Genomic DNA, 12,765 nt, shown 5'->3' on the forward strand with positions numbered 1-12,765 from the left:
TGGATAGATTCAACCACAGACATTGATTCGTTAACGTGCCAAATTCATGGTTCCCTGCCATGAGCTATGGAAGGGATTGGATTGGACATCTGTGCTTCACAGCCTCTGAATGAGCGCATCCAGGATTAGATAGTGGTGTCGCTGGGGGGGGGGGTGCGGGCCACACAAGTTGACACGCACAGAGGGGTGACACCACTACTGGTCAAAATGATTAAAATCTTGATATTTTTGAATAATATCATTACGTTATAAATCATTTGATGTATAATTTCATGCAGAATACAATGAAACCAGTTGCATTGAAATATCTCTATTCTATCAAAAGTTATAGCCAAAAAACCAGTGGAGGTGGGCAATGGTGCGTCACCATGCCCGCCAGCCTGGGCATTGCCCCATCCACTGCATGGGAGGCGGTCCATCATAGGGGTGACATGCTGGCCTCCTGTACTGGGTGATGCAAACTCGAGTGATGCCACTGGATAGACTATTTCTTTAGTCCACAGGTCATAAGCACGACAAAGCAAAAAAAAGAAAAGAAAAAGGCAATTGTCAAACTAAACTATAAAACATTTAGATTTCTGGACTGCAGCCTGCCACAGATCAGGAGAAGGCACACAGAGGAGGTAGAAAAGGTACATAATTCCCTGCCTCGAGGGTTGGCGCAGTTTTTATTTCCACCTTGCTCTGTCAAGCCCAACCCTGACCTCTGATTGGCACCACCAGGTGCGACCACAATGTCGGTAATAAATAACAGCAACTTGGAAACATTTTGCTCACTGCCTGGCTTTGAAAAGCCTTAATAGCCCCGATAAAAAGAATAATAATAAAAAAAAAGAAAGCGAAGAAATGGGAGGAAAATCCAGAGGATGGAAACTCTGAAAGGAAAGAATGGATGTGTGGGGGGAGAGCGCAAAAATTACCTGAGCAACCAAGCGGCCTTTATTTCTGAACGCACCACCACGGAAGGAGGGGAATGTTCCAGAGTGTTCTCCCCTCCCTCCCACGCACAACTCCTGCTCATTTACCCCATGGGGTTTCCCAAGAAAACAGTGGAAGGCCAAACGACAGAAAGAACACACACCGTTGAGCCCAGCTGCACTTGGCTGCCGTGAGTCAGGCATCTGTGAAAGCCACAGCAGAGGCGGGCAGGTAACCGGCTCCTCGAGGGACAGCCGCTGGCGGGCTTTGCTTCTCACACCCAGTGTGGGGTGCGATTAATGTCTGTAGGCTCTAATTTATTCCTCAGCGGGCCCTTTGAACGGCTGCAGACGGTTATTCTGCTGGTGCCAAACCTTCCGTAGGTACAAGTGGAGGCCTGCTGTTCCTTGGGAGAGCTTGAGCTTGCCGCCTCCTCAGGCTGAGCTGGGTGGTTCTCTCTGGTGCCCCCTGGGCAAGGTTAGGAAGCCCTCCACGTGGGCAGTTGACAAGGGGAGCTCCTCGTCCCCTTGACCTATTCAGCACCTGCATTCAGCACATGGGAAAACCTGATGGAGCACAGAGGGATGCGGCTTCTGTGAACACAAAGCTGATTACCTTCCTTTGCGTTTAGTGACAAACAGGCTTTTGTCCGGTGCCAGATTCCTCTTTCCTCCCAGCTCTACCCACTGGGTTATTTATTTATTTAAAGCCGATGTCAATCAAAAGCATACATTAACCTCCCCGCCCCAGTCACTCCTTTCAGTAAACGAGCCTTGGCCGCCAGAAGCCAACCCAAATAAAAAAGTTCTTAGGGTGGATGCCAACATCTTGTGAACAATGCCTTCGCCGTGTGATCCCCAAGACGGGCTTGAAGCAGGCTGTTTAGTGTGCCATTTTCATCAGAAACAACACCTTGAACGGCAGAGAGGGCCAACGCAGGTCCAAAACTGAGAGCAAATATGTGAGCTCCCAGCAGGGCCAGCCCTAAACCTCCTGACATCTGAGATGGCATGGCAAATGCTCCCCCACCGGTAAAAAAAATGGCAGGAGAGGGGATCATACTGCCACCTCCTGCCAGGTGGTGCCCCAGGGTATTTGCTCTTCTGACACCCCCCCTCAGTACGCCACTGGTGACATGATGACTCCATCTTCTAGGTTGCTAAGCTTCTGCTACCGGAGGGAGGAAAAACTGGCTGTAGTGTGCCAGGGTGCACATGCACATGAGGGTGCTCGTCAGCTCTGGTCGTAGCAAGCACTGCTTGCTCTCCTGTCCGCTACTCTTTGGCTGCAAACTGAACCTCCTGCCATCTGGGCTGTGGCATGCCCAAGGCTGGCATGGCTGGGATGGGAATGACACTGACACCCTGTTAGCACCCTCTTATGGCAATTACCTGAGGTGAACGGCACACACCACCTCCATTGCTATGCCACTATCTGAATGCAAAGGAAAAGATGGATGCCTTTTGACCAGATGAAAGAAGACACCTGGGACCAACTCTGCGTCAATGGTTGAGGTCAACCGGCTTTCTCAGATTTCAATCAGACAAGTGACAAGAGAGAAAATCAAAGCACAATAAATGTAGATATTCCTCAACAGAGTTACAGATCTCAGTGAGTCTGAAAATTTCTGAGGGAAGCCTAGAGATGTGCAACTCTACCACCCTCACCTTCCCAAGTGTTTCACCACTCACATAAAACAAATGCTTGGGTCCTTCAACGTTCCTCAGGTATTTCGCCTCAGAAGAACCCCCAAATTTCTCCAAATTCATCTTGGTGGAATCCTTGAGCAGACCAACCAAACCAGTCTAGAGTCCACAGTGGACTTACAAAGACAGAGCAGCTCTCAGAAGGTAACAACCCAATCCAGATCAGAACAATTTTTCTCCTTGGCTCCCACAGGCATGAGAACATCTGTTCTGAGGTCAGTGCAGAACTTCAGATCCAAACCAGCCCCATGTTCTGCCACAAACACCTTTCCAGAAAGCCAACTGCACTTCCTTTCTCTTTTCTGCTCACCCCATATTCTTCATATCCTTGAAGAAGCGAAGCAAATTCCAAGAGCAGTGGAGCCGGACAAAACACCCCGGATAAGCTAATGCCTATCATTTCCTATACCTTTCTTGGCTCTTCAAACTTGGCCCCAGAGAATACCCTGCTGACCTGCAATGCTGTATTACTGTTACCTCTGAAATTTGATGCTGCTGCTAAACCTTCCCTTTCAGCATTTAGCCGACTTCGAGTGCTGCTGTGTAGCCACTGCTCAGGCTGAGTGCACTAGCTGGGTTTAAAGCAGTGGGATGCAGGTTCCATATCCTCTGCACCACCACTGTGGAAACTTGCCAGAGTAAAAAGCTGATTACCTCCTCCCTTCTGCACTGCAGCAGCACCATCACTGCAGATGGACTGAGGGTGGCTGTGTAGCTACCAACTCGGAGGGAATGAGAGGACAGAGCCCAAATGGGTCCTATAAAGCTGCTGACCTGCTAACTTCACAGCCTGAGCAACAGTGATGGTGCCACTGTCTCACGGGCCTGACCTGGATTCCCCATAGCACTCCCACCCACTGGTACTGAAGGTTCAAGAATCATCCTGAACAGGGAGGTGCTGTGATGGGTGTGTGCTGCTGGTCCAACCTGGCTAACCCCTAAAGCCACCCCAGCTGAGCAATACATCATCATTCATACAAAAGCTGAGCTGCTTGTGGACAGTCTGTCCCCTGCTTGCCACCAGCCCAAATACTGGGAAGCCACATCAACATGTCATCATGCTGCTTACTCGTTCACACAGCTTTGTCCTGAAGAAAATAAGCAAGAATGAGTGTGCTGGAGAGTGACAGTGGAGGAAACTGGGAGTCCAGTGAGGAGGGAGAATGAGGATTTGCCTTTTCTGCCAGGCTCCAAGTCATATTAATTCATGATCTTATTTTACTTTTTAATCCGTCTGCTGGCCCTTGGAGGGGCCCAAAGGTTGCTCTCTCTCTCTCTCTCTCTCTCTCTCTCTCTCTCTCTCTTACACACACACACACACACACAGAGAGAGAGAGAGAGAGAGAGAGAGAGAGAGACTTGGATTACATTATTGATTGGCCTCTGCTTGCCAGGGTTCAGACAGAGGTGTGTTCCCAGTGTACCTGGAGATGCTCCCAGGGTTCAAAACTGGGACCCTGTGCATGCAAAAGAGGTGTTTCTCCACTGAGCTGCACACTCCTCCCCCCCCCCCATCTAAAAAGAAGGGCTCCATCCCCAAAGGAACCCTTTGCAAACGACTACAAAAGGGAAAACCACCCCCGAAATGTTCTTGATGCCTCCTGCTCCAGGTGGGGTCAACCAAAAGCCATAAAGGGGAATGTGGCATTGCTAAGCAACCATCCACCCACCTTTCCCCATTTTTTCTGTCCTGTGCTGGAACAACTTTTTAACCCTTGCTGACTGCATGTTATTGCTGGTGGAATAGGGATGAGGAAAGACTGAGCAAGGCGGACCAGTGCCTACTCACACCTTCCCTTCTGTTATGGCTTGTGGGTGGCCCGTAAGAAGCAGGAGACACAGAGAGCATTTATCTGCTTGTTTTCTAGAAAACACCAAGGGGTGCGTTCTTGGAAGAAGGAGCCAAAGCTCACAGGATCACACTTTGTGTGCTGGAAGCCCCAGGTTCAACATCCAACATCTTTTGTTAAGGGTGGAAGGCTTCGCAAGGGTAAAGACCTCTGCCTGAATCTCTCTTGAACTGCTGTACCCAGAGCAAACGGCATTGGGTTAGAGAGACATCCAGTACAAAAATAGCTTCATATGCTCAGAGGCCATCCCATTAAAGTGGTTTGTGAGCACAACATTGAGCTGGGGATGAGTTCATCAGTTCGCAGCCTTAATCCCTAGAAATGTGAGCACCTCCTTCATTGTGTGTGTGTGTGTGGGGGGGGGGGTGTTAGACAGGAGGTGGAGGCGCTCAGATGCCGGAGCAGACAACGATAGGGACTAAGCTGGAAGGCAACACAGGCAAATTAAGATAATAGACGGATGGAATAACTCCCAAACTCATGTCCTGCTTGCCAACATGATCCTTTTAATCTCCCACTGAGGTGCAAATTAATAGTGCCATATTCCTAACCTCTCTCGTCCCCACCGTTTTAACTATTCTTCTGATCCAGCCAGACACAGTGGGGTTTGCCCTGGATTTCTACTAACTGCAGTTTGATAATACAAACCCTGAGAGGTGAGTGATGGGTCTTCTCCTTATGGGATGCGCACTCTTCTCCCAGCAGCAATCCCTGCAGCTTTCAACCCAGCTGAGAAAAGAATACATTCTTTAATGACTTGAAACAAGCCAGATAAGAGGCAGGTCTTCAAATTAAGAATCTGAGGCTTGATTGCAGCTGTAATCATATTTTTCTATTCCTCCTCCCCCCCCCTCCTTCCCACCCCAAAATAAATTGCTTCAATAAATTATATCTTTAATCTGCACATGGGACTGGCAGGCTGGGCTCTGCTTTCATTGCACTTTATGGCAAGATAATCAACCCCTTCTTCTCTCCACATGGAGCAAACTAATAGATTTTAAACAATTCCATTATTTGACAATTTCTTCTATTATTAATACAAATTGCCTGCACTTGCTTTCAATTAGAAGGTTTTTATTTTCTAATAAATTCCAATCAGATCCCCCTAAAAGCTACCACAACATGGGGAGGAGACGGCAGTTTCCATTTAAACATGGCGCATACAAAATAATTGTCCTTTCCTTCTGTCCATTTTTCATCTGCTTTTCCCCATTGTTCTTTCTTCCTCCTTCCTTCTATTGCTTGCACTCTTTCTCATTCGCAGTGATACCCACACGCACAAACAGACACCACTCATCTTCACCAGTTAAATCAAGAGCACATTTTTGTCTTCAGTATTTCATTGGTGAATGCTGTTTGTCAGGAAGCAAGACATTTGTAAATCAATGGGACTAATGAGAGCCTCATTGATTTCATCACCTGCAACAGGGAGGCAATTGGCTAATAATAAATAATGTAGTATTTATACAAAGCACTGCACACACATGCTAGGCCCAGCAATCCTTAGGGTAATTCAGCAAGGAAGGTCCTATTATAACAGTATATTTCCATCTCAGTAGGATGAATGTGTACATCAGGGGTGTCAAACATAAGGCCAGGGGCCAGATGCGACCTGCAGAAGCTTTTTATCTGGCCCTCAGGCTCTCGGCGGCTGAGCAGTGCTGAGGTATTACTGCTATAAGGGCAGCCTACATGAAATTTGGCTCTCCCATATCTTGAAATATGATCAAGATTTGTGTATTTTCTCTTCTGTCATTTGCAGCTAATGAGTTCCTACATAAGAACATAAGAACAGCCCCACTGGATCAGGCCATAGGCCCATCTAGTCCAGCTTCCTGTATCTCACAGCGGCCCACCAAATGCCCCAGGGAGCACACCAGATAACAAGAGACCTCATCCTGGTGCTCTCCCCTACATCTGGCATTCTGACTTAACCCATTCCTAAAATCAGGAGGTTGCGCATACACATCATGGCTTGTACCCCATAATGGATTTTTCCTCCAGAAACTCATCCAATCCCCTTTTAAAGGCGTCTAGGCTAGACGCCAGCACCACATCCTGTGGCAAGGAGTTCCACAGACCGACCACGTGCTGAGTAAAGAAATATTTTCTTTTGTCTGTCCTAACCCGCCCAACACTCAATTTTAGTGGATGTCCCCTGGTTCTGGTATTATGTGAGAGTGTAAAGAGCATCTCCCTATCCACTCTGTCCATCCGCTGCATAATTTCCTAAGTGAGAAAAAGTGATTATTTTTGGTTATGACCTGTTTAATGACATCATTTCCTGCCTAATGACATCACTTCTGGCCCTCAGCAGGCACCATGAATGCTGTTCGGCCCTTGGTATGAAACGAGTTTGACATCCCTGGTGTACAGGGTACAGAAATGTCACATGATACCGGCCTACCTTGCAGGACTGTTGTGTTTATTTTTTATTTTGAAATATTTCTATCCCAGCTTTCTTGTTAGAGAGGCAACCCAAGGTGGCTTACAGAGCAAATGATAAGCAATATTTATTGTGATATTATTAATAGTTTAAGCATGAAGGATTACAACAAAAATCCAAACTGAGGACCACACTAGTAATCCTATCTCCACAGCTCTCACTCCCCACCAGAAGCTGAACAAAAAAGCCAGGTTTTAATCAGTTTCCTAGATACGGTAAGGGCCAACCAAACCTCAGTGGGAAGGGCATTCCATTGGGTTGATCCCACTACCAAAAAAGGCCCCTACTACTTGTGGAGGCCACTTGTGCCTCTGAGGGCAAGGGCACCTAGGATAAGAGTATATGGAAGGCACATTGTTGTCCTTGTTCTAGGGATTATTCCTGGTTTATGTGAAGCATTCTGAACATTCAAATGTATAATTTTAATTAAATGCAAAATGTTATTACGAGTGTATGTGAAGTGCTCTGAACACTCAAGAAGCACAAGGTTAATTAAAAGGAAGCTTCAGTTGTGCAAATGGCCATTAGTAGGATTCATCTGCTGTTTCATCCACCCCCTACTCCTTGCATTCTTTGACATCACAGGTGATAAAATCAGTGAGGCTCCAGTTAGGTTCATTGACTTCTGCAGTCTTCTGTCCATTGGTCTGGAATCTCACTAGCTCTGCCTATATATTGAGAAAGGAAGGCAAGGGTCCTCCTTTTTCAAAGACAATGCCAAATTGTGAACTGGGTGTGCCCAAGTTCTCCTAAGGTGGCATGCCAAATGCTGCCCCCTCTTACTTGATAATATGCCAATCTCTACTTCTCCTTCTACCTGGGTTGGAAAAGGAAGCCAGGCATGGTAAGGAAGAGGAAGTGTGGAAGAGAGGAGAATGGGCATCTCCTCCACCCTTCCTGTTCTGCACCATCCTCTGCTTCCTTTTTCAAGCCAGGCAGCAGGAGGAACAGCAGCAGCAGTAGAGGTGAGAGAGGGGGAGAAGGTGGGTACCCCTGCCCTACCTGAGGCAACCAACTCACTCTGCCCCATGGATGGGTTGGCCTTGCCTATGAAACAATGGAGGCATGCAGGCAGATTATGAGTTCAGAATAATGCATCCTCCTCCTCATTGTCTGGTCTAAGCACCATGGAAAAACTGTGCAATGCCAGCAAAATGCCACATTGATGTAGCTCGGGTGATATAGCTTGGATGCTAGCACGAACAGGCCAAAACAGGATTGGGGAGTGATGTTGGAGAGATGTGGGAGAGTCTAGAGGAGTCAACGCGCACCAGATCCTTTTCAGACATGCCCCCAACACCAGAAGAATGCTACACCAGTGACAGAACTGGTATGCCTAGTAGTAACCCCATAATGGAGAAGGGAAAAACAGCAGAAAATTGCACCTCCTGTCACTAGCCTGTCCTCTGCACATTCCTAAGATGGAGCATAGGACACAGCAGAGGTTCCCAGAGTGTGCATTGCAACATCCTGGGATGATAAGACATGTGGTCTGAGGCTACACCTCTCTGGTGTCTCAAAGAGGAGCATCGGTAAACATGATGAAAGGACATGGCACACAAGGGGGGCACACCTGCAAACTGAAGTAGGAACATCCAGAATCCTAACCTCAGCTTAACGTGTGGATGAGGACAGGGGGATCAGTGTGGGATAGTGAGAAAGAAGCCCCATTTGCTGAATGAACTGATTTCTCAGTGTGCCTCTCTATATCACAGCCTCAGTCTTTAGCAGAAACTACCAAGATGTTAATCTGATTTCTCTACTGCAGCGATTTTCAACCTTTTTCATGTCACAGCACACTGACAAGGCACTAAAATTGTCAAGGCACATCACCAGTTTTTTAACCATTGTCAAGGCATACCAGGCTGCTTTTAGGGGGCCCAAATCCCCCAACTGCCCTACTAATAAATGGCCCTTCCTAAAGTCCTGTGGCCCACCTGCAGATTATCCATGGCACACCAGTGTGCCATGGCACAGTGGTTGAAAATGGCTGTTCTACAGTCATGAGGCCTGGAAAGCCAAAAACAAAACTGAACAAAAATGAAAGTCAATAACCCTGAATTCCATTGCAGCAGGACATGGGCAGTTGCCACTGGTCAGTTTTAACACAGCTCAAAGGGTGCTGTCTCTGGCCTCCAGGTAATTTTACTTTGCATACATGTGAATGACTTAATATATGCAAATGAGAAACGTGGGTGGTGAGAGGGAGGTGTTCAAGGGTCACATTATGCAGATAATTATAACCCCTGTCAAGAGGGAGACAAAAGTGTGACTCTATGCCAGGAACACTGCTCTTTGTCACGGAACATACAATGCTCCATTTCTGCATACTTTATGGCACTTTAAATCTGAATAGATGTAGGGTTCCTATTGTGACAAAACACTAATCTGGTTGGCACAGAAATATGCCCAAGTTAAATTAAGTGCCAGTGCATTGAAGCTAGATTGGGGACTGGAAAAAAGCAGCAGATATAACATATTGGGGGAGGGGGAAGGAGGTTGCTGTTGTTGCATGATAAGCCTTTTGCTCTGCCATTATATTCTGTGAGCAGGTCTCCCAAATGCCTTTGCATGTCTCCTTGGGGGGCTTGCCACTGGAGTACCCCTGGCCTTATCTCATCAGCAGCCTGAAAACCTTCTTCGATCCACTAATGAGTTCTCCATTCAGGAGCTGTGTCAGTAAGAAACAGTCTCCACTCAAAAGAGTAAGGTGCTACCCATGGCTCAAGCTGACAGCAAGTCTGAAGATAAGGAGATGAAATAGCAGTTCCCATGGTTATAAATGCAAAAATATTGTGTGCACTGTAGAACATGGGTTAGTGTGCACAACTGCTATCAAATGTGACATGTGACATGTGCCCAGGACGTACATCCAGACATGCAATAATCCTATGGCCATGATCCTGCCACCCCAGGACACTAAATTCTCCTAGTGAACCCTATGAACTACCTAGAAATATTATCCTGCACATACCCAATCTCGTCTGATCTTGGAAGCTAAGCAGGGTCAGGCCTGGTTAGTACTTGGATGGGAGACCGCCTGGGAATACCGGGTGCTGTAGGCTTATACCATAGTCTTTCAAGACTGAAGGTTGCCAACCAACCAACCTAGAAATAATTCTCAAAAGTCTTGAGGTCAACAATTCAAATGACAGCTGGAGGGACTCTGTTCTGAACATCAGCATTGGATCTGCCCCGGTTCTCCTTTGCTCCCCACCACTTTCTCTCTCATGTAGGCACACAGAGATGAATTCATGCACCCAGGGGTCTGGCAGGAGAATGTGACAGAGCTGAAAACCTAAACCCAAATCTATTTGCAGTTGGCTGTCAAGCTGCCATTTCTGAAGAATATGATACCATAACCTGCTGAGGTCTAAGACCCTGAATCTCAGTGCACCAATTCTTAATAATAAAGATGTGTGTCTATTTTGTATCACGGACCGAGGTAGCGGATTTGTGTACACACCCCACTTTCACCTTCATTTCTTGCAGGCGGTACAATGTAATTGCTTTGCCCCCAGAAACATAATGGCACAGTGTTGAGTAGCAAAATGATAATAGAGATTGCAAATGGTGTTATGTAAAATAATGCCTTACTAAGCACTCGTCATTACTCAGATTCATCTCAACAACTTAGAATCACTTGTTATAGTACCATTCACAACAAGTCATTCTAGAAAAAGCTGCTTTTTATGAATGGAAGGTCTTAAAAGGAGAGGGCTGAACGGAGCCAGGAAGTCATTAGGTCCAGTAACTCTCTGTTCTGCATAGCGTATACACACACTGTCACATGTCACACAGAGAGACCAGGCATGAACTGTTGCACCATGAACCTATTGTGCACAGAACACTAGATTGCTCAGGCAAGTGAGCCAAGCTATGGTACAGGCAAAATGTACTTGCAAAGCTACAGAAGACGCTATTAGTCAATCTGTTGAGATGGACATTTTTCCCCCCTAGGCTATTGTGTCTGAGTTTTTGGAAGGTGAAAGCATCCTTATGTTTGTTTACTACTCAGAAATGCTCAGCATCACACCTAGCAATTGTGCCCAGAAATCTGCCCAAATTGTGCCCAATTGTGCCCAAAGAAAAGCAGGTTTCTTGGGGCATGCTGAATGTAGGGAGTGATGTTGTGCTGTGAGCTGAGTGCAAGCAGTGAGTTCAGAGGTCCCTCAGACAACACTTATCTCAGCCACAAGCGCACCAGGGGTCAAACTACTCATGACATTCAGCCTGTCATTAACAGAAAGCTTGACACAGGAAGTGGAGAGGGAATGTCCCCCTTTTTTTGTTCTCAAAAAGCAGCAGTGGAGAGGCTTAATCTTGCTTGGAGTGAGGGTGTGGAGGGAAGGAGGCATGTGGCAAAGGTGGGGGCGATGTTAACATCTCCCCTTGCATTGTCTCCTTGCGAAAGATCTCACTGCAAAGCTGCTATTTGCGACAAACACTTTAGGGGGATTTTCAGAGCAAAAAATGAAGCTGGAGGAACGTGTTAACCCAAGCGCAGAGAAAGAAGGGGGCCGACAGCAGCAGCTGTACACCTGCAATGCCAGGAAGCCCCAGAGTGCTTCTGAGTGGATCAGGTGTTCTTCCTTCATTCTATTGGAAAGTGTTAACCCCCGCCCCTTTCTACACGCCAAGGTCCCCAGTCAGATTGGACCCCTTACAAGGCAAGGGAACACAAGTTCCCTTACACTGAGGAGACTTCCATAACTGACCATAAGATTCAATGCTCACTGTTGGTATGGCTGCACTGACAAAGTTTTTTCAGTGGACTTGGGCTGTGGGTGGGAGGGTGACAATATTACCTTTTTCTGAATCTGCCCCTGGAGACAGTTTTTCCCAACACAAGGTAATGCCATTTAAGCCAAGGAGATCCTGTTAAAAACTCCAGGACCACTTTCAGTAGATACCTAGAGGTCAGCACTGATTCCCAGAGACTCCAGAAAAGTCCTGGAGGTTGGCAAGCCGAGTGAGTGAGTGAGTGAGTGAGTGAGTGAGTGAGTGAGTGAGTGAGTGAGTGCTGTAGCTTGACAGTGTGACCCTGTACATGCATACTCTGAAGGAAGTCACATGAAGTCCAGTAGGACCTACTCTCATGACGATGTGGAAAATAAGATGGGAAGAGGAAGAAGGAGGGGAAGTATCCAACAAACCTCTGTAGCCAAATAGTTTGATCCCGGTAAGCCCCATGGAGTTCAGTGAATCTTATTTGGAGGAAGATGTGGAAAAGAGGCCAGGAAGATGAGAGACATAAAACTCCAACTCATTCCCTGAGGTGGGATTCAGGGCATCTTTACTCTGAAATGAACCCTATGGAGTCCAGTGAAATGTAGTCCAAGGGAAGTTTAAACATCACAAAAGAGTCTGTGATTAGCATGTCCACCAGGAGCCATAGGGTGCTGAAGTGACCAATTGGGGGGAACGAACCCATTTGTAGAATAGAATCTGGGGGGGAGGGTTGGAGTCTTTTATGGCTAGAGGTAAACAACGTAATGTTGGGGAGATGCCACGTATTTGGTTGTGTGGCCCCTCTTATCATGGCTAGTCACCATTGCTAGACTTGTCCTCCATGAATCAATCATGGACGTATTAACCTTGCACGCAGTGGCCTTCAAAAAGCCGCTTCCTCTCCGCCTCAGCATCCCATCTGCAAGACGGAGATAATAACATTTGCCTACCTTATGCAAGGCCTGTCATGAAGATGATGGAGGTAATGTATGTGACGTGTTTTGCACACTTCAAATGCACTGCCTAATGTCAAGGAAATCTAGCAAAGCTTTGCGCCGCAGGGAGCCTGGGTCACTTTTCTAGAGGAAGGCAGAGAAGCAGAGGAGGGGAAGTG

General features: G+C 47.0%; 1 pseudogene; it reads left to right on the forward strand.

The window, feature by feature from the left end:
- Positions 1-9,868: 9,868 nt before the first annotated feature.
- LOC136657717 (5S ribosomal RNA) lies at positions 9,869-9,985 on the forward strand (annotated as a pseudogene).
- The last annotated feature ends 2,780 nt before the right edge of the window (positions 9,986-12,765 follow it).

Source organism: Tiliqua scincoides, chromosome 7, assembly GCF_035046505.1.
Source record: "Tiliqua scincoides isolate rTilSci1 chromosome 7, rTilSci1.hap2, whole genome shotgun sequence".
NCBI lineage: Eukaryota > Metazoa > Chordata > Lepidosauria > Squamata > Scincidae > Tiliqua > Tiliqua scincoides.